The sequence below is a fragment of the Lagenorhynchus albirostris genome, chromosome 11 (assembly GCF_949774975.1).
Source record: "Lagenorhynchus albirostris chromosome 11, mLagAlb1.1, whole genome shotgun sequence".
In the NCBI taxonomy this organism is placed as follows: Eukaryota; Metazoa; Chordata; class Mammalia; order Artiodactyla; family Delphinidae; genus Lagenorhynchus; species Lagenorhynchus albirostris.
This window is the reverse complement of record NC_083105.1, coordinates 69,413,791-69,434,028: the sequence shown is the minus strand read 5'-3', so window position 1 is coordinate 69,434,028 and position 20,238 is coordinate 69,413,791.

Genomic DNA, 20,238 nt, shown 5'->3' with positions numbered 1-20,238 from the left:
AAGATGCATGATTTCAACTGTTGAAAGTAAAATTTAGAGAGTGTTATCAACTAGGTGCTAATATATCTTTATTAGGGCCCATAACTTCAAAATTAAGTTTTCAGAAAGTGCTCAGATTGCATCTCATTAACTATTCTTCTCTTTCAGGATGAGATATTAGAAGTCGGTGAATTCTCACAGCTGTTTAAAAGCAGGGTTCCTGGATTTCACGGTGTTTGTTAACAATGTGCAAAGATCAGCTATAAAACCTAATGTGTTGGACCAAGTCAGTATGACTTCCCAGCCCTGATGAAACGTTCTTTTACCATATGCTCATTACAGAGCCCGCGTGCAGTAAGCATAAAGGAGCAAGGATAAATCAACCTTCCAGCAACCTGTAGTGGAAAATTCTGCTTTTTTTTTTATGTTGGCAGCCTCACAGGAATGGCTTCCTTAATTCCTTTGGTGGAGATTTTATGTAAGCTGTGATAACTGGAGAAAGAAACTAGGAAAACAAGCCTTGGTAAGGACATGGTGAGGTTACTCATTTTTTAAAATAGGTGTGCACATTTCAAATTCAAGAGGATCACCAGCAGTTACCCCCCTCCCCATTTGTCGGTTATTAATTTAACTTTACTTATTATAGTTTATGTTTGTGTATATGTGGTTATATTTATCTTTGTCTTTGAAGGTTACAGCGTGTTAAGCATTTACCTATGTATTTCTGCAGCAATCCATCGGCCACTAGTGCCTCAAAGAGAATTGTCAAAAGGGTTACTGGACGGAGATCTTTATTGAGTGGAGCTGGACTTTTCAATCAATAGCCCTTGAATACCGAAGGCCTGCCGTGTTTATTGGCCTAGTACTTGTACCTCCTTTTCCCCCTAATTCAGCCCCTCTATAGCAACTGTGATTTCTGATGGGAGACAGTCTTATTTACTGCTCTCATTTGCTGCTGTGTATTGCTTGAAGTCTCTTTCCTAAATGATTTGTTGAAAGGTGGTAATTTTCTTCCCAACTTTACTTATACTCAACATGCTCACTCTTCACTTACCAACTGGTACAATGTATTTAACCTGTTGTTGCTTATAATATAAAACTATGAAATCTGCATATGGAGACCACCCTGGGTTCTAAAATTAAGTGGTCTTTCGGGCAGGTGGTCATCCATTAAACAATACTCCTTGTAGTTTATGCTTCTAACACACGTGGAATGATTCTTCAGGGCTTTGTAACCAATTATTATGTTAGAGTCAATGTAGATGGTCCTGAAAATCCCCCAAATTATCCCAAGGATTTTCTGGGTGATCTTGTGTGGAGTGGGGTCCCCATAATCGACCCCAGGAAATCTGCAACAAGTTTATTCATCGTATTAACCATTAAGTAGGGCCATTGCTTGGCATTAGGGTCTGAAAACTCAGCAGGGAAGCTTAAAACCTCATGTGGGGTGGTTTTAAGAAAAGCATGGCTTATGCAGAGAGGCATATGTGAAGCTGGAGCTGGCTAGGCAATGCATTTTATTTAACTTTTTTTCTCAAAAAAAAAATTCTTTTGAAAAGGGCCTACGTTCATGTTAGGCAGGTGGTCTCTTAAGGTAGGTTCAAAACACATTATTTTGATGGAAAATAAGCTACATGCTCAGAGCCCTTAGTTATTTTAGAAGGTGGTCTCTGGATATAGGTGGTCTCTTTAGTAATTTTTATGTTACACATTTAATGTATATATGTGGTCAGTGCGGCTTCACTTGTCTGTGTATCCTATGTCTGCTTACAATTGGACTGAGAACTGTCTTTTGTCATGCCTATTTAATATGCATAAAATGTGCTGGTTATGTTAAGTTTGTGGGTGGTGCGAGAGAAAGGGGTTTACTAGGCGTATGACTGATTTAACAAATTCAAGTTACCCAGCTAGAGCATGGGATAGGGAATTCAGATGGTTTATCCAGAGGGTTAGAGACACGCCCATATGAGAAACCAGGTACCAGGTCTAAAATAGAGAGAGATGACAAAGGGTAAGTCAAATCTCCATTGATCAGAGTATCAGAGTGTGAAGCAAATACTGAGGCAAAGTCTGGCTTAACCGGGGTCCAGAGCATGGTCTAGTCTCATGACTATAAGATGACCTTGGCCTTCAAGTGACTTGAAATAAGTGGCTACATCAGGCAAGGAGGAATATGGGAGTATAGGTCTCTTTCTGCCATATTTTCCATTCTGCTTCACCCGCACTTAAGCAAGACCACCTTACTCTTTATTTTCAAAGAACTTCACTATCCTTCTTCTTTAAATATTAACACAGGGGAAGCTTTGGTGTTAACAGGGGTGGACTGACCATCTGTGCTCTGACATCTTAGTTGTGAAATGATTGCACCTGACATTTGATGTAGTGTGAGGCCTGGAGGTGCTGATGCCCAGTTCAGCTTCTTACCATGTTGGTGGCCCTGCCCTTGACCAACCCCCACCACCCATAGTCACTTGGATCCTCCACAGATTCCTCAAACTCAGAATGACCAAAACTAAATCCATTGTATTTTACTCTAAAACTTATGGATGAATTATCCATCTTAGAAAACAGAACTACTATCATCCCAGGAATTTGGGAGACATGGATGACCCCTGCCTTTCCTTATCCTTCACTCCTTCAGCCAATCAAGCACTAAAGTCGATTGCTCCTACCTTCATCCAGCTCCCATTCTCGAGCTAGTGCCCTGGGTTGGCTCTTATTATCTCCAACGTGGGTTGTTCCAATCCTCCTCTGGCCTCCTTGCCTCTAGGTTTGATCCCTCCAACCCATTCTCAACAAGCTGCTAGAAGAATCTTTCTAAAAACCCAGATCTGGTCATGTCTCTCCCTTGATAAAGCCTTTCAATGACCACAAGTGTTCTTAAGATAAGACCCAAATCCTTATCATAGACTATAATCTGGCCCGTGTTTACCTTTCCAGTCTCATCTCTTGCTATGTTCTTTCTTATATACCATGAAGTAGTTGTATTGAACTATTCATAATTACTTGAATAAATAATACTATTTCATGCTTTCTGCCTTTGTTTAGGCTCCACATCAACCCTCCTTTCCCTCCTTATCTGGAGAACACCCCTGCTTAACTGGGAACATCTTTCCTTGCTAAGCTCAATGATTACCTTCTTTGTAAAGCTGAACATTCCCTCACATTCCCTCACCTTCCTCATCCAGCAACTGGAAGAGCTAACTATACCCTCCTTTACATTTTCACTGCACAAATGTCTATAATAGTAACTATATCACTTCATTTCTTCTATTTGTGTGTGTCACTCTATCCCTTTACTAGACTAAGTTTCTGAAGAGCAAGCATCATGTCTTATTCATCTTGCATGGTGTACAGTGCCTAGTAGGGATCACATATATTTGTTGAAAAGAAAAAAAAAGAATAGACTTGTGGCATACCTAGTGACCTCAGGTATAAGATTGATGAGAATTCTTATTAAATCTGGATTGAATAGGTGACTGAACCCAGTTAAGGCCACTTTCTACATAAACTTTTAAGATTCTGGTGGGTGGATGCAGAGGTCTACACATCTTATGATTGCCCAAGACAAGACTCATATATAATTTCTCTTGCTTATTAAACCTGCCACCTACCAATCTGGAGTGGTTTGCCTCTTTCTTTGGTTTCTCTTTGCCCTCCATGTACAAGGACTTGTTGCAGATTTCACCCTGTGAACTCTCGAGGTTTTGAACCAACAATTGGTGAGCCAGCCAGGAGACAGAAGAAATGGGTCTTGGGAAAGAGGCATTCACTAGGAAATCCCAAGTTGGCTGCCAATCTCTGTGTAGGGAGGGGTGGCCCACATGTTAGATGTTTGTGGACTGCCATGTAGATACAGGGACATCCTGAAAACACTGGCTGGTTTAATGAATTTATCTGAGAAACTGCACAGAGGGCAATGTGGCAAAGAAGGGAAATGAATGCCTGCTGTGGTGGGCTGGCATCTACTCTGGGCAGGTCAGTGGCCACTGATGCCCAACTAGAGATTGAAGCCCCAACTGGAAAGTTGGAAGCAGAGCTGAGGTTAGAGAAGGACACGTGGGTGTTTGCTACTCTGCTATCTTTGGGGCTGGTGACAAGGTGGGAGAGCATGACAATAAGTTGGAGAACTTAGTGTGCCATTTTACAAAGCTAGGAGGGCACAAAATGCTATGGATTAAGATCTGGGAGCTTGTGACAAAGTTTTATTAGGACACTAAGAGGTGGAATCCCTGGGAAAGTGAGGAGAACAAAGGGGAGGGTGTTGTGGTGATAGACAGTGAAACAGATGAAGTGCCAAAAGCCATCTGACTCTTAATACAAAGGTGTGGAAGCCATGGGGGGGCAGTCATTGCCCCCACTTGCACGGTGGATCAATGTGTTATGCTGCTGAGAACACCAAGCTCCATCACACCTGGGAAAGGTGTTATCCACTGGAATTTGTGTTAGGACTTCCCACTGGGATGGGTGACTTACTTTGTATGGGTAGGGGTGCAGTTTCTGCTAGGATCCTGTTGTCCTGCTGCAAGATGGAACAGTTGAAACATACTATGCCTGGAATGGAACATGCACCATCGAAAGGGGGGAGGAGGTGGGGACTCTGGTCTGGCATATTCTTCCCTAGTCCATTTTCTCATGCCTGACAATGCTTCCTCCCCTGGTTAACATAAGTGGTTTGCACAATAAGGTCAAGTTCCTAAAGCTGCCAACTTCCCTCTCCTCAAGGCTAGCTGGGCACGTTATTTTCCATGGGTACAATCATTTGGCTGCCATCTTTGTTCCCTCCACTGGCCAGGAGACATTATAGGATGCATAGAAGCCCTTACCAAATTCATCCAGCAAACAAATGATAGCTAGCAAAGCCTGTCCTTACTGAACACTGAAATGTCTCTAGCAAGAAAAGTTGTCTTCCAAAATAGGATGGCCTTGGACACTATGACTGCCTTGCAAGGAGGCACCTGTGCCATTATCTAAACAGAATGTTGTATGTTCATATCTGATGAGTCTGTTAATGTGTCATCTGTATTAAATCACATAAGGACATAAGTGAAAACCATGAGTAATGCAACCCCCAGATTAAGAGTTAGTAAATTGATGGTTTGGATCATGGGGCTCTCAGTAGAAAAAATTGTTACATATATTGAGAGTCATTATCTTAATCTGTGATTTCTCTTGCATGTGCTTATTCTGTTGCTGTGGCATCTGCTTCCAATGCAGCCAGATGGAGCCACCTCCATGCTAATAAAACCCTTTGCTGATTGCTCAGAAACATTATGGAAGAAGGGGACATATAAGATTGTAAGAGATGGTCATGAGGGGTAGAGTATTGGAGGAGGTCATTGAGAAGACATGACTGCCAGTTGACCCTGGAGCTGGACCTGGGCAATCAGAGCCTTCTTATTTCCTCCCCTGTCCATGGAATGTTTCACCTACTAATACCATGTTAGCAGCTCTTTCAAGGATGTAACGTTGAGAGAGTAATGTGGTGTTAAGACCATCAGACTGTATAGTGACTGAATCCAGTTAAGATCTCTACATAAGTTTTTAAGATTCTGGTATGCAGGTGAGGAGATCCACTATCTTGTGACCACTCAAGACAAACCTTGTATGTAAGTTCCCTTGCTTATTAAACTTGGTCTGCCTCTTTCTTCAGTCTCTCCTTGTTCTCCATGTAGGGCAGCCAGTTTCAGATATCACCTGGGAAGCTCCTGAGGAGGTTTGGAACCAACAATCTAGCTAAATGCTAAATGTCTTACCAATTCCATTATGAGTTCTTGTTTGAACCTTGAATATGTTGGTGCTAGATCATGCTTTCTGGGTGCTGCTCTGATTTTCTTTTAAGCATATATTACTATATTCTGAGATAGATGTGATAAATTTAACTTCATTTTTTCCCAAGTACACATTAATTTCATTTTTGGTATGTATTTTTTTATGTTTTTAAGGTGTGCAATGAGAATAAGAAAATTGAGGTCCATATTAATTTTTTTCTGAAAAACGGATATAGAAAGAAAGAAAGTTGGATCATATATGCTTGTTGAGTAAAATGCCTTAAAACTTTATTTCTATATAGTTTACTTTGTACATCATGTCCTTAAAGCTTTAAAAAAATGTTTTTTCTTCATTTATCTTTTTTTAATTGAAGTATAGTTGATTTACAATATTATATTAATTTCAGGTGTACAGCATAGTGATTTAGTATTTTTAGGTTATACTCCATTAAGTTATTACAAAATAATGGCTATAATCCCCTGTACTCTACAATATATACTGTTGCTTGTCTATTTTATACACAGAAGCTTGTAATTCCTAATCTCACACTCTTATCTTGCCTCTCCTCCCATCTATCTGCCACTGGTAACCACTAGTTTGTTTTCTATTACTGTGAGTCTGTTTCTGTTTTGCTGTATACATTGGTTTGTTTTATTTTTTAGATTCCACAAATAAGTGATATCATATAGTATTTGTCTTTCTCCATATGACTTATTTCATTAGGCATAATACACTCTAGTTTCATGTACTTTGCTGCAAATGGCAGAATTTCAATTTTTTAAGGCTGAGTGATATTCCACTGTGTGTATGTATGTTTGTGTGTGTGTATATACACACAAACATACATATGTGTGTACATACATATGTGTGTATATACACATACATATGTGTGTATATATACATATGTGTATATAAACATACATATGTGTATATATACATATGTGTATATAAACATACATATGTGTGTATATACACATACACACACACACACACACATAGCACATCTTCTTTATCAATTCTTCTCTTTTTTATACAGCAGGTTCTTATAGGTCAACCATTTGATACATACTGGTGTATATATTGGTCAATCGCAATCTCCCAATTCATCACAGCAACCCTCCGCCCACCACTTTCCTCCCTTGGTGTCCATACGTTTGTTCTCCACATCTGCATCTCAATGTCTGCCCTGCAAACTGGTTCATCTGTACCATTTTTCTAGGTTCCACATATATGCTTTAATATACAATAATTTTTTTTTCTCTTTCTGACTTACTTCACTCTGTATGACAGTCTCTAGATCCATCCACGTCTCAACAAATGACCCAATTTCGTTTCTTTTTATGGCTGAGTAATATTCCATTGCATATATGTACCACAACTTCTTTATCCATTCATCTGTCAATGGGCATTTAGGTTGCTTCCATGTCCTGGCTATTGTAAATAGTGCTGCAATGAACATTGGGGTGCATGTGTCTTTTTGAATTATAGTTTTCCCTGGGTATATGCCCATTAGTGGGATTGCTGGATCATATGGTAATGCTATTTTTAGTTTTTTAAGGAAGCTCCATACTGTTCTCCATAGTGGCTGTATTAATTTACATTCCCAGCAACAGTGCAAGAGGGTTCCCTTTTCTCCACACCCTCTCCAGCATTTGTGGTTTGTAGAATTTCTGATGATGCCCATTCTAATTGGTGTGAGGTGATACCACATTGTAGTTTTGATTTGCATTTCTCTAATAATTAGTGATGTTGAGCAGATTTTCATGTGCTTCTTGGCCATCTGTATGTCTTCTTTGGAAAAATGTCTATTTAGGTCTTCTGGCCATTTTTGGATTGGCTTGTTTGTTTTTTTAATGTTGAGCTGCATGAACTGTTTATATATTTTGGAGATTAATCCTTTGTCCGTTGATTCATTTGCAAATATTTTCTCCCATTCTGAGGGTTGTCTTCTCATCTTGTTTGCAGTTTCCTTTGCTGTGCAAAAACTTTTAACTTTCATTAGGTTCCATTTGACTATTTTTGTTTTTATTTCCATTACTCTAGGAGGTAGATCAAGAAAGATCTTGCTGTGATGTATGTCAAAGAGTGTTCTTCCTATGTTTTCCTCTACGAGTTCTATAGTGTCCTGTCTTACATATAGGTCTCTGATCCATTTTGAGTTTATTTTTTGTTTGGTGTTAGGGAGTGTTCTAATTTCATTCTTTTACATGTAGCTGTCCAGTTTTCCCAGCACCATTTACTGAAGAGACTGATTTTTCTCCATTGTATATCCTTGCCTCCTTTGTCATAGATTAGTTGACCATAGGTGTGTGGGTTTATCTCTGTGCTCTCTATCCTGTTCCATTGATCTATATTTCTGTTTTTGTGCCAGTACCATATTGTCTCGATTACTGTAGCTTTGTAGTATAGTTTGAAGTCAGGGAGCCTGATTCCTCCAGCTCCATTTTATCCCTCAGTACTGCTTTGGCTATTCGGGGTCTTTTGTGTCTCCATACAAATTTTAAGATTTTTTCTTCTAGTTCCGTAAAAAATGCCATTGGTAATTTGATAAGGATTGCATTGAGTCTGTAGATTGCTTTTGGTAGTATAGTCATTTTCATGATACTGATTCTTCCAATCCAAGAACATTGTATATCTCAACATCTGTTGGTACCATCTTTAATTTCTTTCATCAGTGTCTTATAGTTTTCTGCATACATCAGTGTCTTATAGTTTTCTGCATACAGTTTTCTGCATATAGTTTTCTGCATACATCTGTTGGTACCATCTTTAATTTCTTTCATCAGTGTCTTATAGTTTTCTTATAGTTTTCTGCATAAGGTTTATTCCTAGGTATTTTATTCTTTTTGTTGCAATGTTAAATGGGGTTTTTCCTTAATTTCACTTTCAGATTTTTCATCATTAGTGTATAGGAATGCAAGAGATTTCTGTGCATTAATTTTGTATCCTGCAACTTTACCAAATTCATTGATTAGCTCTCGTAGTTTTCTGGTGGCATCTTTACAATTCTTTATGTATAGTATCATGTCATCTGAAAACAGTGACAGTTTTACTTCTTCTTTTCCAATTTGTATTCCTTTTACTTCTTTTCCTTCTCTGATTGCTGTGGCTAGGACTTCCAAAACTATGTTGAATAATAGTGGTGAGAGTGGACATCCTTGTCTTGTTCCTGATCTTAGAGGAAATGCTTTCAGTTTTTCACCATTGAGAATGATGTTTGCTGTGGGTTTGTCATATATGGCCTTTATTATGTTAAGATAGGTTCCCTCTATGCCCACTTTCTGGAGAGTTTTTATCATAAATTGGTGTTGAATTTTGTCGAAAGCTTTTTCTGCATCTATTGAGATGATCATATGGTTTTTATTCTTCAATTTGTTAATATGGTGTATCACATTGATTGATTTGCATATATTGAAGAATCCTTGCATCCCTGGGATAAATCCCACCTGATTACGGTGTATGATTCTTTTAATGGGTTGTTGGATTCTGTTTGTAGTATTTTGTTGAGGATTTTTGCATCTATATTCATCAGTGATGTTGGTCTGTAATTTTCTTTTTTTGTAGTATCTTTGTCTGGTTTTGGTATCAGGGTGATGGTGGCCTCATAGAATGAGTTTTGGAATGTTCCTTCCTCCATAATTTTTTGGAAGAGTTTGAGAAGGATGGTTGTCAGCTCTTCTATAAGTGTTTGATAGAATTCACCTGTGACGCCATCTGGTCCTGGACTTTTGTTTTTGGGAAGATTTTAAATCACAGTTTCAATTTCATTAGTTGTGATTGGTGTGTTCATATTTTCTATTTCTTCCTGGTTCAGTCTTGGAAGGTTTTACCTTTCTAAGAATTTGTCCATTTCTTCCAGGTTGTCCATTTTATTGGCATAGAGCTGCTTGTAGTAGTCTCTTAGAATGCTTTGTATTTCTGTGGTGTCTGTTGTAATTTCTCCTTTTTCATTTCTAGTTTTATTGATTTGAGTCTTCTCCCTCTTTTTCTTGATGAGTCTGGCTAATGGATAATCAATTTTGTTTATCTTCTCAAAGAACCAGTTTTTAGTTTTATTGATCTTTGCTATTGTTTTCTTTGTTTCTATTTCATTTATTTCTGCTCTGATCTTTATGATTTCTTTCCTTGTACTAACTATGGGTTTTGACTGTCCTTCTTTTTCTAGTTCTTTCAGATGTAAGGTTAGATTGTTTATTTGAGATGTTTGTTGCTTCTTGAGGTAGGCTTGTATAGCTATAAACTTCCCTCTTAGAACTGCTTTAGCTGCATCCCATAGGTTTTGGATCATCGTGTTTTCATTGTCATTTGTCTCTAGGTACTTTTTGATTTCCTGTTTGATTTCTTCAGTGATCTCTTGGTTATTTAGTATCGTATTGTTTAGCCTCCATGTGTTTGTGTTTTTTACGTTTTTTTCCAGTAATTGATTTCTAATCTCATAGCATTGTGGTCAGAAAAGATGCTGGATATGATTTCAATTTTCTTAAATTTACTGAGGCTTGATTTGTGACCCAAGATGTGATCAGCCCTGGAGAATGTTCCATGAGCACTTGAGAGAAAGTATAATCTGCTCTTTTTGGATGCAATGTCCTATAAATATCAATTATATCTATCTGGTCTATTGTGTCATTTAAAGCTTGTGTTTCCTTGTTAATTTTCCGTTTGGATGATCTGTCCATTGGTGTAAGTGAGGTTAAAGTCCCCACTATTCTTGTGTTACTGTTGATTTCCTCTTTAATAGCTGTTAGCAGTTGCCTTATGCATTGAGGTGCTTCTATTTTGGGTGCATATATATTTATAATTGTTATATCTTCTTCTTGAATTGATCCCTTGATCATTATGTAGTGTCCTTCCTTGTCTCTTGTAACATTCTTTATTTTAAAATGTATTTTATCTGATATGAGTATTGCTGCTCCAGCTTTCTTTTGAATTCCATTTGCATAGAATATCTTTTTCCATTCCCTCACTTTCAGTCTGTATGTGTCCCTAGGTCTGAAGTGGGTCTCTTGTAGACAACATATATATGGGTCTTGTTTTTGGATCCATTCAGTGTGCCTGTGTCTTTTGGTTGCAGCATTTAATCCATTCACGTTTAAGATAATTATCGATATGTATGCTCCTATTACCATTTTCTTAATTGTTTTAGGTTGTTTTTGTAGGTCCTTTTCTTCTCTTGTGTTTCCCACTTAGAGAAGTTCCTTTTAGTGTATGTTGTAGGGCTGGTTTGGTAGTGCTGAATTTTCTCAGCTGTTGCTTATCTGTAAAGCCTTTGATTTCTCCATTGAATCTGAATGAGATCCTTGCCAGGTAGAGTAATCTTGGTTGTAGTATCTTCCCTTTAATCACTTTAGATATGTCATGCCACTCCCTTCTGGCTTGTAGAGTTTCTGCTGAGAAATCAGCTGTTAACCTTATGGGACTTCCCTTGTATGTTATTTGACGTTTTCCCTTGCTGCTTTCAATAATTTTTCTTTGTGTTTAATTTTTGTCAGTTTCATTACTATGTGTCTCATTGTGTTTCTCCTTGGGTTCATCCTGTCTGTGCTGTCTGTGCTTCCTGGACTTGGGTTGCTATTTCCTTTTCCATGTTAGGGAAATTTTCGAGTATAATCCCTTCAAATATTTTCTTGGGTCCCTTCTCTCTCTCTCCTCCTTCTGGGAACCCTATGATGCGAATGTTGGTGCGTTTAATGTTGCTCCAGAGGTCTCTTAGGCTGTCTTCATTTCTTTTCATTCTTTTTTCTTTATTCTGTTCTGCAGCAGAGAATTCCACCACTGTGTCTTCCAGGTCACTTATCCGTTCTTCTGCCTCAGTTATTCTGCTATTGATTCCTTCTAGTGTAGTTTTCATTTTAGTTATTGTACTGTTCATCTCTGTGTGTTTGTTCTTTAATTCTTCTAGGTCTTTGTTAAACATTTCTTGCATTTTCTTGATATTTGCCTCCATTGTTTTTCCGAGGTCCTGTATCATCTTCACTATCATTATTCTGAATTCGTTTTCTGGAAGGTTGCCTATTTCCAGTTCATTTAGTTGTTGTTCTGGGGTTTTATCTTGTTCCTTCATCTGGTACCTAGCCTTCTACCTTTTCATCTTGTCTGTCTTTCTGTGAATGTGGTTTTTGTTCTACAGGCTGCAGGATTGTAGTTCTTCTTGCTTCTGTTGTTTGCCCTCTGGTGGATTAGGCTATCTAAGAGGTTTGTGCAAGTTTCCTGATGGGAGGGACTGGTGGTGGGTAGAGCTGACTATTGCTCTGGTGGGCAGAGCTCAGTAAAACTTTAATCCACTTGTCTGGTGATGGGTGGGGCTGGATTCCCTCCCTGTTGGTTGTTTGGCCTGAGGCGACCCAACCTCCGAGCCTACCTTGGCTCCTTGGTGGGGCTAATGGTGGACTCTGGGAGGGCTCACGCCAAGGAACACTTCCCAGAACTTCTGGTGCCAGTGTCCTTGTCCTCACAGTAAGCCACAGCCAAACCCCTGCCTCTGCAGGAGACCCTCCTACACTAGCAAGTAGGTCTGGTTCAGTCTCCTATGGGGTCACTGCTCCTTCCCCTGGGTCCCGATGCTCATGCTACTTTTTGTGTGCCCTCCAAGAGTGGAGTCTCTGTTTTCCCTAGTCTTGTTGAAGTCCTGTAATCAAATCCCGCTAGCCTTCAAAGTCTGATTCCTCCTCCCATTGCCGGATCCCTAGGTTGGGAAGCCTGATGTAGGGCTCAGAACCTTCACTCCAGTGGGTGTACTTTTGTGGTATAATTGTTCTCCAGTTTGTGAGTCACCCACCCAGAGGTTATGGGATTTGATTTTATTGTGATTGCACCACTCCTACCATCTCATTGCAGCTTCTCCTTTGTCTTTGGATGTGGGGTATCTTTTCTGGTGAGTTCCAGTGTCTTCCTGTTGATGATTGTTCAGCAGTTAGTTGTAATTCCGGTGTTCTGGCAAGAGGGAGTCAGCCACTGAGTCTTGACTACCGTTTTAATTCCAAGTAGCTTAAAGTGACCTGGCACAAAGTAATCTTGCCACTCGACACACCATCTGGCAAGGCCTTGAGTTGGAACCAGAAGCCCTATCATTTCTTCTCTTGATGGACACTTGGTTTGCTTCCATATCTTGGCTATTGCAAATAGTGATGATATGAATATTGGGGTATATATCTTTTTGAATTAGTGTTTTCCGTTTTTTCCCAGATATATACCCAGGAGTGGAATTGTTTGATCATGTGGTAGTTCTAGTTTTAGTTTTTTGAGGCCCTTCCATACTGTTTTCCATGGTAACTGCACCAATTTACATTCCCACCAACAGTGTACAAGGGTACACTCCACATCCTCACCAACATTTGTTTTTTGTAGACTTTTTGTTGGTAGCCATTCTTATAGGTATGAGGGTTTATCTCACTGTTGTTTTGATTTGCATTTCTCTAATAATTAGTGATGTTGAGCATTTTTTCATGTCCTTGTTAGCTATCTGTATATCTTCTTTGGAAAAATGTTTATTCAGGTCTTCTGACCATTTAAAAATCAGGTTGCTTGTTATTTTGGTTTTGAGTTATATGAGCTGTTTATATACTTTGGATATTAAGCTGTTGTTGCTTGCATCACTTGTAAATATTTTCTCTCATTCAGAGGTTGCCTTTTCATTTTGTTGATGGTTTCCTTTGCTGTGCAAGATCTTTTAAGTTTAATTAGGTCCCAGTTGTTTATTTTTGCTTTTATTTCTTTTGACTTAGGAGACAGAATCAAGAGAATATTACTACAATTTATGTCAAATAATGCTCTGCATATGTTCTCTTCTAGGAGTTTTATGGTTTCAGATCTTACATTTAGGTCTTTAAACCATTTTGAGTTTATTTTTTGTATGTAGTGTGAAGAAGTCTTGTAATAATATAATTGTTTTACATGTGGCTGTCCAGTTTTCCCAGCACAATTTATTGAAGAGACTGTCTTTTCTTCATTGTATATTCTCACTCCCTTTGTCATAGATTAATTGACCATAGGTGTGTGGGTTTGTTTCTGTTCCATTGATCCATGTGTCTGTTTTTGTGTCAGTACCTACCATACTGTTTTTTTGTTTTGTTTTGTTTTTGCGGTACGTGGGCCTCTCACTGCTGTGGCCTCTCCTGTTGCGGAGCACAGTCTCTGGATGCGCAGACTCAGTGGCCATGGCTCACGGGCCCAGCTGCTCCACGGCATGTGGGATCTTCCCGGACCGGGGCACGCACCCACGTCCCCTGCAATGGCAGGCGGACTCTCAACCACTGCGCCACCAGGGAAGCCCTACCATACTGTTTTGATTACTGTAGTTTTGTAATATAGTCTGAAGTCAAGGACCATGATACCTCCAGCTTTGTTCTTTTCTTCTAAAGATTGTTTTGGCAATTTGTGGTCTTTTGTGGTTTCATACAAATTTTAGGATTATTTGTTCTAATTCAGTGAAAAATGTTATGGTATTTTGATAGGGATTGTGTTAAACTTATAGATTGCCTTGGGTAGTAAGGGCATTTTAGCAATATTAATTCTTCCAATCCAAGAGTGTCGATATCTTTCCATTTTTTGTATCATATTCAATTTCCTTCAGCAACGTTTCATAGTTTTCAGAGTATAGGATTTTTACCTCCTTGGTTAACTTTATTCCTAGGTATTTTATTCTTTTTGACGCTATTTTAAATGAGATTTTTTTTTGCTTTGTCTTTCTGATAGTTCATTAGTAGAGTACAGACAAACAACAGATTTATGTATATTAATTTTGTGTCCTGCAACTTTGTTGAATTCATTTATTAGTTCTAACTGTTTTTCAGTGGAGACTTTAGGGTTTTCTATACATGGTGTAATGTCATGTGCAAATGGTGATAGTTTTACTTTTCCCCTTTCAATATGGATGATTTCATTTCCTTTTCTTGTCTGATTGCTGTGGCTAGGCCTTACAACACAGTGTTAAATAGAAGTGGTGAGAGTGGGCATCCTTGTTTTGTTTCTGAATTTACAAAGAGACCTTCAGCTTTACACCATTGAGTATGGTTTTAGCTGTGTTGTCATAAATGGCCTTTATTATATTGAGATATGTTCCATCTATACCCACTTAAATTAGAGTTTTTATTATGAATGGATGTTGAATTTTGTCAGATGCTTTATCTGTGTCTATTGAGATGATCATGTGATTTTCATCCTTCCTTTTGTTAATGTAGTGTGTCACGTTGATCGATTTGTAAGCATTAAACCATCCTGGCATACCTGGAATAAATCAGACTTGATCTTATTGGTATGATCCTTTTTATATATTGTTGGGTTCAGTTTGCTAATATTTTGTTGAAGGTTTTTGCAGCTTTATTCATCAAAGATATTTTCCTGTTTATATATATATATATATATAAAAACAGGAAAATATCTTTGATATATATATATATATATATATATATATATATATATATATATATAGTAGTGTCCGGTTTTGGTATCAGGGTAATTATGGCCTTGTAGCATGAATTTGGGAGTGTTCCCTCATCTTCAATTTTTTGCAATAGTTTGAGAAGGAGTGGTATTAGCTTTGCTTTTTATGTTTGGTAGAATTCTCCTTTGAATTCATCCAGCTCTGGACTTTTGTTTGCTGGGAGCTTTTTAAATTACAAATTCAATTTCACTACTAGTGATCAGTCTGTTCAAAGTGTTGTTCCTTGATTCAGTCTTGGCAGGTTGTAAGTTTGTAAAAATTTGTCTGTTTCTTCTAGGTTGTTCACTTTTAACAAATTATATGAACATATAATTGTTCATAGAGTTCTCTTATGATTTTTTGTGTCTCTCTGGTATCAGTTGTTATTTCTCCTCTTTTATTTCTTATTTTGTTTACTTGGGTCCTCTCTCTTTTCTTCTTGGTGAGCCTGGCTAAAGGTTTATCAGTTTTATTTATCTTTTCAAAAAAACAGCTCTTGGTTTCATTGATCTTCACTATTGCTTTTTTGGTCTCTGTTTTATTTATTTTCTCTGTGATATTTATTACTTGCTTCCTCCTGCTGAATTTGGGCTTTGCTTGTTCTTATTTTTCTAACTCTTTTAAATGTTAGACTAGATTGTTTATTTGAGATTTTTCTTGTTTCTTGAGGAAGGCCAATATTTCTATAAACTTCCCTTTTAGAACTGTTTTGCTGCACCCCGTAGATTATGGAACATTGTGGGGTTTTTTTGTTTTTTTGTTGTTTTGTTTTTTTTGCAGTACACGGACCTCTCATTGTTGTGGCCTCTCTCATTGCGGAGCACAGGCTCCGGACGCACAGTCTCAGTGGCCATGGCTCATGGGTCCAGCCGCTCCGCGGCATGTGGGATCCTCCCAGACCAGGGCATAAACCCACGTCCCCTGCATCGGCTGGCGGACTCCCAACCACTGCGCCACCAGGGAAGCCCTGGAAAGTTGTGTTTTGATTTTTATTTGTTTTGAGGTTTTTCTCTAACTTGCTCTTTGATATTTTTCATTGACTCATTGATTTTTTTTTAATAGCATGTTGTTTAGTCTTCACGTGTTTGTACTTTTCCCTTTTGCCTTTCTGTAATTGATTTCTAGTTTCATACCATGGTGGTTGGAAAAACTGCTTGATATAATTTCTATCCTCCTAAATTTGTTGGGACTTGTTTTGTACATAGCATGTGATCTATCCTGGAGAACATTCCATGTGCATTTGAAAAGAATGTGTGTTCTGCTGTTTTTGGATGGAATGTCCTGTAGATGTTGTCCAATTGGTCTATGATGTCATTTAAAACCACTGTTGCTTTATTAATTTTCTGCCTGGATGATCTGTCCATTGATGTCAGTGGGGTGTTCAAGTCTCCTACTATTATTGTATTACTATCAATTTCTTTCTGTTAATATTTGCTTTATATATTCAGGTGCTCCTGTGATCCCTTTATAATGTCCTTCTTTGTCTTTTGTTATACCCTTTATTTGAAGTCTATTTAGTCTGATATGAGTATTCCTACCCTGTTTTCTTGTTGTTTCCATTTACATGAGATACCTTTTTCCATCCCCTCACTTTCAGATTGTGTGTGTCTTTAGTTCTGAAGTGAGCCTCTTGTAGGCAACATATCAATAGGTCTTTTTTTTTTAATCCAGTCAGCCACCCTATGTCTTTTGCTTAGAGCAATTAGTCCATTGCCTTTATTTATTTATTATTTTTGGGGTCCATTACCATTTAAAGTGATTATTGATATGTGTGTACTTATTTTATTATTTATATTTATTGATATATATGCATATTTTATTACCTTTTTTTCTGCTTGTTTTCATAATTCTTTACTCATTTCTTCTTTTTGTTTCTTCCCTTGTGGTTTGATGATCTTCCTTAGTAGTATGCTTGAGTTCTTTTCTTTTTAATTTTTGTGTATTTGTTATAGGTTTTTGAATTGTGTTTACCATGTGGTTCATATATGTTGACCTATATCTACTTATTTTAAACTGGTAGTGTTTTAGGTTTAAATGCCTTCTAAAAGGCCTACTATTTTTACTCCCCTTCCCTGCATTTTATGTTTTTGATGTCATATTTTACATCTTCATGTTTTTTCCTTAACTCTTCATAGGTGCTATTATAATTTTTTGTCTTTTACTCTTTATACTAGCTTATTTAAGTGGCTGATCCTCAGGCCTTATTATATATTTGCCTTTCCTAGTGGATTTTCCCTTTCCTTTTCCACTTAGGGAAGATCCTTTAACCTTTCTTTTAGGGTAAGTTTGGTATTGCTGTATTCTTTTAATTTTTGCTTGTCTGAGAAGTTCTTTGTCTCTCCTATTCTAAATGATAATCTTGTTGGGCTGAGTATCCTTGTTGCAGGTTTTTCCTTTTCAGCACTTTGAATATATCATGTCACTCCCTTCTGGCCTGAAAAGTTTCTGCAGAGAATTCAGCTGATAGCCTTATGAGGATTCCCTTGTATATGACTCTTTGTTTTTCTCTAGCTGCCTTTAGAACTATCTTTAACTTTTGTCATTTTAATTATGATATGTCTTGCTGAAATGCTCACTGAGTTCATCTATTCTTTTCTCCAATTCAGCTAGCAATCTTATTCCTAAAGCTTTGAATTCTTTATCTGGCAAATTGTTTATTTCTGTTTCATTATTTTTTCAAAGGTTTTTTCTTGCTCTTTCAGTTGAGACCAGTTCCTGTGCTTTTTCATTTTGCTTAACTTTCTCTACCTCTAGGAGTTTAGGTTTGAAACAGTTACCTGTTTGTGGTCTTGAAGGGGTGTCCTTATGTGGGAGTGTTCCTATACAGACTGTTTGTTTCCAATGCCTTTGTTGGGAGAGCTGGATTTGACGTGGATACAAGTTACATCTTTCCTCAGAGTGTGCTGGCAGCTGTCACCTTGGTAGGAGGTGGGGGTGGAGGTAGAATGGGTAGAGCTGGAACTGCGTGTGAGGTGGGGTTTCCCCCTGCTCAGTGGCTGTCACCACCCAATTTTGGGTGGGTTCTCATCCCAAGTTGCTGGAGCAGAAGCTCTGAGCATTGAGCCCATGCTGGCTCTGCTCCCTTTAAGTGTGTGCTTCCCTCTCTCCCAGCACCAGGACCCTTGCCCCAGAGGTGGGTAGTGCAGAAGCAAGGGGTGCCCCTTTGGGCTCTTTGCTCATGTTGGCCTCAGACAGTGGCCCAAAATGTTTCCTATGCGCTGGCTGTGCAGGCGCCAGCAATTGTTTCCATCACTCTGCTCAGACTCAGTGGGTTTAAGTCCCTTTTGTCCCTCACAGCCTATCACTGCCCCCAGCCTCTGCCAACTCTGCCCTGTTTGGAGCCACACTGCAGGGCCAGTTTGCCCCATGTGGACTCTCAGCATATATCAGGGTGTGAGCTGTGGTGGAGTGGCCGGCACCAGAGTCCTGGGCTGCTTCTGATGCGCTGCTTGAGTAAAGCATCAACGATGGCTGTGGTCACCCCACCCAGATGCTGCCCTAGGATCAAGCCACTTTCGCCTTCTGCAGCTGAGCTTTCTCCCTGGCCATGGCAGCCCTAGATCCAATGCCGTGCTGTGATGTGGAGTAAGCGGGTCTGGAGTGTTCGCTAGGCTCAGGCTGGGGCGCCAGCCAAGGCAGTCATGGGAAACCTGTCAGCCACTGGGACAGTCCTCCAATCTCTGCCTCAGGGGCAAGCCAGCACAAGTGCTTCCCATGAGTGGAGTCCAGGCTTCCCACAGCCCTCCTGTTAGTCCCAGGGGTCCTCCAACCAGCCAAGGGGGCTCATCTCTCCTGTGTAGGACCCCAGGAGTGGGGTGCCCAATCTGTGGCTTGACTGCTCACTCTCCAGTGTAGGTCCCTTCCCAGGGGCACAGGTCCTGACCTGACTGCTTTTCCTCCCTTCCTACCTAATTATGTGTGGATCTTACAGCCTTGGTTGTACAGGACCTTTCTGACAGTTTCCAGTCCCACATGTAGATGTATTTTTGATGTATTTGTGGGGTGAGGTGCATTCTCCTACCCTGCCATATTGATCCTCTCCTTGAAGATTTTTAAACAAAGCTTTTTTTCTCTCCCCATGTTCAATGCAGCCTTTTAATAATAGCATAGAATGAAAATAAGTTTACTTGGGAAATGTAGACGGATTTGTTATGAATACCAAGAATTACCAGCGAAGACCCCATCCTACATTTTGAGCACAGGAAAGAACATTTCAAACTTAGAACTCATTTCATCTCTTGGACTGTAAAGTAATCACTCTTGGACTTTTGGATTTGTTCATGAAGCTATTATTTCAACTGAAATAAAGTTGAACAAAAATAGCCCATCATTACAATTATACCAAGTACAACCAATTATAATAAACAGTTTTCATACCTTTAATTTGTTTGCATCCCAGAAATTAAATCTTTTCAGCTCTTTAATTCATAGCAAGTTTATTTTTATTCATTCAAAACGTTTTGATAAGATTTCCTACCAGACATTCTTTTTCCTGGCTTGGAGTCATTTCTTCTGTTTTGTCCCATTCTCCCTCTCTTTGCCCCCGCACTTTAAAAGTAAAGCCTGTTATCCTCTGTCCTTTGTCTGCAGTGTGAGAAGGCTCACTGTATGGCTGCCTAATGAGGAACCCCCCGGGGATGGTGGTGACAGTCACTCCCCTTTGCCATTGCAGGCTTGTTTCACTTACTGACCAAGAACTTGGGCGGGGTCTGCAGCACATATGTTCTTCTGATGGTCTCATTTGGGATAATGTTTAAGAAAAACGTGCTATAGCAATTCCCAATTGCATGACCCATAATTAGTCTGAATAACATTTTCCATTTTAAACCCTGATTTTACAGGGATTACTACTTGGCAAATAAAATCTTGTTCCAAGCTTAGACTTGGCGTAGATTTTCGCATAAGCAAATTTACCATAGCAATAAATCATCAGCTCAGTTCTTGAACCTATGGGATGAAGAGAAAACTCATGTTAAGTGACAGGGAAAAGCACCCGTATGTTTGGGAGAGGGTGGCGGCATCCTTGCTGTTGCTAGTTTTGTGCACAAGCTGTGCAACGTTAGCGGCGG